Here is a 6107-nt window from a genome sequence, read left to right on the forward strand (position 1 = left end):
AAATATTCATTCTTTCATTTGCGCCGATTTCATTTTTTCATTTGCGCCGATTTTATATTTGCTCCTAATTAGATTTACGGGTAAGTTAATAATTGTACATGTACTGTACTATACCATTGGTTGAATCTGGTTATAAATTTTTTTCATTTATGTGTTAATTTTGATTCATATTGTTCTGGAACTTTGTTGTAACATGATGGATATATTGCACACTGAAACGAGCCGAGGAGTCAATTCTTTAATCATCGAGGGCCATACATATCAGAAGGTGAAACAAAAAAAACATATCTTACTTGTACCATAAAATCATGTTAAGCCAGAGTCGCCACGGATTCTATTGTCAAAACACAGAACGAGCATAACAGTGTGGCAGATGTCCGAAAGACAGAGGCTAAAGAACTACGGGTACGGTCAAGGAAAAAGTCTGGTAGGCCTCATTCCACTTCCCCCGTGGTGAGCAGGGGACAACAGTTATATACATGTTATGATTGATAATTCATTAAATTTGTACAAGTGGCTAACGGAAGAGGTCTATAATGACAAATGAAAAATAACATGACTTGGATGGAGAGTTCTCTCATTGGCACTCATACCACATCTTCTTATACATATTCACCTGTAATTTACCTGTAAAAAAATCGGCGCAAATGAAAAAAACAATCGGCGCAAATGAAAGAAAAAATTGGCGCAAATGAAATGCAGATCGGCGCAAATGCAAAACGCTGCTGTAAATCTAAATTGATTTTTCTACTGTCATTGACAGTTCTATTTTGAATACCACAACTAACGTGTTAAACAATGAATGAGAGTCCTGTAGAGTAAACTGTATGTTTGTCATCCCACAGAAGGTATTCGTCAGCCTTAAATTTCCATGAAAATTCTGTACAGTAAACAAACTGTTTTTCATACCACTCTTAAGGTGTTGAACAACCTTGAGTTTCAATGAGAGTTCTGTACATTAAACTAGCTGTTTGTGGTGTTAACAACCTTGTGTTTTTATGAGAGTCCTGTACAATAAACTAGATGAGTTTTAATGAGAGTCCTGTACAATATATTAGCTGAGTTTTAATGAGAGTTCTGTACAGTAAACTAGATGAGTTTTAATGAGAGTCCTGTACAATATATTAGCTGAGTTTTAATGAGAGTTCTTTACAGTAAACTAGCTGAGTTTTAATGAGAGTCCTGTACAATATATTAACTGAATTTTAATCGGAGTTCTGTACAGTAAACTAGCTGAGTTTTAATAAGAGTCCTGTACAATAAACAAGCTGAGTTTTAAAGAGTGTCCTGCACAGTAGACTAGCTGAGTTTTAATAAGAGGAGTCCTGTACAATAAACTAGCCGAGTTTCAATGAGAGTCCTGTACAATATATTAGCTGAGTTTTAATGAGAGTTCTGTACAGTAAACTAGCTGAGTTTTAATGAGAGTCCTGTACAATATATTAACTGAATTTTAATCGGAGTTCTGTACAGTAAACTAGCTGAGTTTTAATAAGAGTCCTGTACAATAAACAAGCTGAGTTTTAAAGAGTGTCCTGCACAGTAGACTAGCTGAGTTTTAATAAGAGGAGTCCTGTACAATAAACTAGCCGAGTTTCAATGAGAGTCCTGTACAATATATTAGCTGAGTTTTAATTGGAGTTCTGTACAGTAAACTAGCTGAGTTTTAATAAGAGTCCTGAACAATAAACAACCTGAGTTTTAAAGAGTATCCTGCACAGTAAACTAGCTGAGTTTTAATAAGAGTCCTGTACAATAAACAAGCTGCGCTTTAAAGATTGTCCTGCACAGTAAACTGAGTTTCAATGAGAGATATGTACAGTAAACTAACTGAATTTTAATAAGAATTCTGTACAGTAAACTAGCTGTTAGTGGTATTTCACAACCTTGATTTTTAATGAGAGTCCTGAACAGTAAACTAGCTGTTTGTGGTGTTTAACAGACTTGATTTTCAATGAGAGTCATATATACAGTAAACTAGCTGTTTGTGGTGTATAACAGACTTGATTTTCAATGAGAGTCATATACAGTAAACTAGCTGTTTGTGGTGTTTAACAGCCTTGATTCTTAATGAGTCATGTACCGTAAACTAGTTCATAAAGAATGTGGCGGGGTTAAACAATTTTGAAGGCGCCAACCCTCCTCATAACCTGGGACAGTGATCTAACAGTACAACATTGATTTTTAAAGATGGTCCTGAACAGAAAACAAGCTCTTTGTGGTCAGCCTTGAGTTTCAATGAGAGTCAGAAATAGCCAACTAGCTGTTTGAAGTGTTGATAAATAAACTCATCATAGATACCAGGACTAAATTTAGTATATACGCCAGACGCGCGTTTCGTCTACAAAAGACTCATCAGTGACGCTCGAATCCAAAAAAGTTTTTAAAAAAAGCCATATAAAGTATGAAGTTTAAGAGCATTGAGGACCAAAATTCGAACCACCTTGACTGTCAATGAGAGTCATTAATAGTCAACTAGCTGTTTGTAGTGTTGAACCACCTTGAGTTTCAATGAGAGGCATTTACAGTAAGCTAGCTGTTTGAAGTGTTGAAACACCTTAAGTTTCAATGTGAGTCATGTACAGTAAACTAGCTGTTTGAAGTGTTGAACCACCTTGAGTTCCAATGAGAGTCATGTACAGTAAAGTAGCTGTTTACTGTATAAACAACGGTATATTGCTAGCTCATCTTCATGTTCCACTAAAGAATTGTCCATTAGATTGACTAAAACTCTGTCCTCAGTGAAAGAGGGTCTTCAAAATTACTGTGAAACTGTTTACTCGCGTTGTGGTATTAACCATATGTGGATTCTTAAAAATTCTAAAGAACTTCTAGACAATTTTAAATCTCGGTCTTTTTCTGAAATTAGTTCTATCAAAACTTTTGATTTTTCAACCCTGTATACCACCATTCCAAATGTGAAATTGAAAAATCGCCTAAAAAAATAATCCACAATGCCTTTCAACATAAAAATGGTAGCATACGCTATAAATTTATTTCTTTGGGATTTCATAAGGCATATTTCGTTAATAGTGACAAATCAAAAGGTAAAACATGCTACACAGAAGAACAAGTGGTCAGTTTGCTGGAGTTTCTTATCGACAACATATTTTTTGAGTTTGGAGGTAGACTTTTTCAACAAATTGTAGGCATTCCTATGGGAACAAACTGTGCGCCTCTTCTTGCCGACCTCTTCTTATTTTCATATGAATCGGAGTTCCTTCGGACACTTGCCAAAAACAAGAGGATCAAAGAAGCCAGATTATTTAATTTCACTTTCAGATATATATTTATGATGTTCTTTTCATAAAAACAATCCGAACTTTTCTGATTGGGTTCCATAAATATATCCCCCAGAACTAGAAATTAAAGAAACAACAGACACGGCTTCCTCCGCCTCATTTTTAGACTTATATCTCGAATTTGACTTACACAGTCATCTCAGTGCCAGAATTTATGACAAACGAATCGATTTTAATTTTGAAATTATAAATCTCCCCCACCTTAGTAGCAATATACCAACTTCATCTGCATATGGAATGTATATTTCCCAACTTATTCGATATCCAAGAAATTCAAGCTCCTACTCAGACTTTGTAAAACGTCACCAGTGTCTGAGTAGAAAGGTGATGAACCAGGGGGTATGTCAAAGAACGTCTCGTCCTTTTTCTAAAAAAAGTTCATCGGAAGGTACCAAGACCTTGTTAACAAATATTCTGTATCAACTTCACAAATAATACATGATGGTCTTGATGTATAGATTCTGCGTACTGGTGTTGTTTATCATCTTAACAACGTGTTTTTTTTTTTTGTTCTTTCATTTGTCTTTGTTCTATTATTTATATTCTTACAAATTCTATATAACTTTTGGACTATTTTAAATCTCGGTCTATTTCTGAAATTAATTCTTACATACTTTTGATTTTTGATTTTTTAACCCTGTATGCTAACATTGCCTATGTGAAATTTTACAATTGTTTGTATATACATTGAACGACAAATACATGTGAGGTATAAAATTTTCTGACGTCAGACACGCGAATCAATGAATGTGTTTGTAGATAGATTTGTTTGTGTTCTGTTAAATTGTTCCTTTTAAAATTGTTTCACGATGATGACTGTTGTACCCATATTTTGACTATTTTATTTAATATGTCTGTTTAGTTCACGCATCATTGTAAATAAAACGGAATTTGACGAGACTGTCATCAACGTGAGAGGGTTAGCGCTATAAAACCAGGTTTAATCCACCATTTTCTTCATTTGAAAATGCCTGTACCAAGTCAGGAATATGACAGTTTTGTTATTTGATTTTGCCATGTGATTATGGACATTTCGATTAGATTTTCCTCTAAGTTCAGTATTTTTGTGATTTTACTTTTTTTTTTTGAAGTGTTAAACCACCTTGAGTTTCAGTGAGAGTCCTTAATAGTCAACTAGCTGTTAGTAGTGTTGAATAACCTTGAGTTTCAATGAGAGTCATATACAGTTAACTAGCCGTTTGTGGTGCTCAACAGCCTGGATTTTTAATGAGTCATGTACAGTAAATAGTTGTCACTGGTAACTAGTTCATACAGAATGTGGCGGGGTTAAACAATTTTGAAGGTGCCAAGCCTCCTCATAACATGGGACAGTGATCTAACAATACAGCATAAGTACAAACAATAAAAATTAGATGGATACAAATAGAAATACGTCTAACAAAACACAGAGTGGACAGGTACTTGTACATCCCAACACCAAACGACAATTAAGAACAGAGCTGTAAGTACTCGCAAATACTGACATCTTGTTCAAAGTCAATAAAAACTAATAATGAAAATCGTGCATCTAAAACTACAACTATTATTTCGTCTTGCTCTCGCTTTATCTATTGTCTGGAATTGTCCTTAACTGCGTCAATCGGTAACTACATTTGCCTTTTCGTTTTCAATGTATATAAGGCACTTTAACATACAGATAAATTATACTTGCTGCTACTATTAAAATAACAATAATTTTAAGATTGGGAGTAAATCGTAAGATCGCAATTTCTCCCGAAAGGTAAGTTTATCCTGCTCCAACAGTGACACCCGGCTTGTTGCTCATAGTAAGAAAAAATGTACCCGCATGTCAAGCGTCTATTAAACGATTCAATTGGATGGGTACAATGTGCACGAATCGTTATAAAAACATCATGCCCTCACGAACACAGATACCATCAAATAAAGGCAACAGTAGTATACCGATGTTCGAAATTCATAAATCGATTGAGAGAAATTCAAATCCGAGACACAAACTGAAACTGAGGGAAACACATCAAATATAAGAGGAGAACAACGACACAACAGAAACACAACACTAAAATGTAGCACACACAGAAACGAACTATAATATAACAATGGCCATTTTACCGACTTGGTACAGGACATTTTAATAGAAAAACAATTATGGTTTGAACCTGGTTTTGTGAAATGCCAAACCTCCCGGTTTTAAGGCAATGTTAAATTAACATTAAAATGAAAACATAAAAAAAAAATTGTCACGATTCGAATTCATCGAGATATTTTAGTGAAAAATGTGAAAATAAAACCAGTTGTTTTAAACAGTTACAACTATAGAATGGAACACTTATACAACAGAATATATAGGCATGCTATATATCTACAGACCAATGCAAAAATCGCATGTTTGGCATCTTTTTCCCGTTTATAACTATTAACCTCATACCTGGTAAAAAAAAATGCGATCAGATAATTTAGCGCTAAAAGAAAGATAAAAATATATACAAAAAAAAACCAAATAAATATTGTGTTTGTGATTCTTAAATACTTGTTTTTTTGTAAAATTGTGATAATAATAGAACAAAGGACGTTAAATGTTTTGCTAGCAATGACATTTGGATTGAAAATCGTGTGGCTGATCTGATAATTATGTTTTTTTTTTATTTTTAAAAAGCTAATTGAATGTCAATGATATTTATTATATATAATGCTAAACATGGCATTGTGTTGGTATACGTATCACATTTATATATTTCAATGCGGTTAAGGATGGTATGCTTCCACTTCACCATCTTCTTGAACAGTTCATAACTAATTTAATGGGTAATCAGAGAGTATCTTTGT

This window comes from Mytilus galloprovincialis, chromosome 4, assembly GCF_965363235.1.
Source record: "Mytilus galloprovincialis chromosome 4, xbMytGall1.hap1.1, whole genome shotgun sequence".
NCBI lineage: Eukaryota > Metazoa > Mollusca > Bivalvia > Mytilida > Mytilidae > Mytilus > Mytilus galloprovincialis.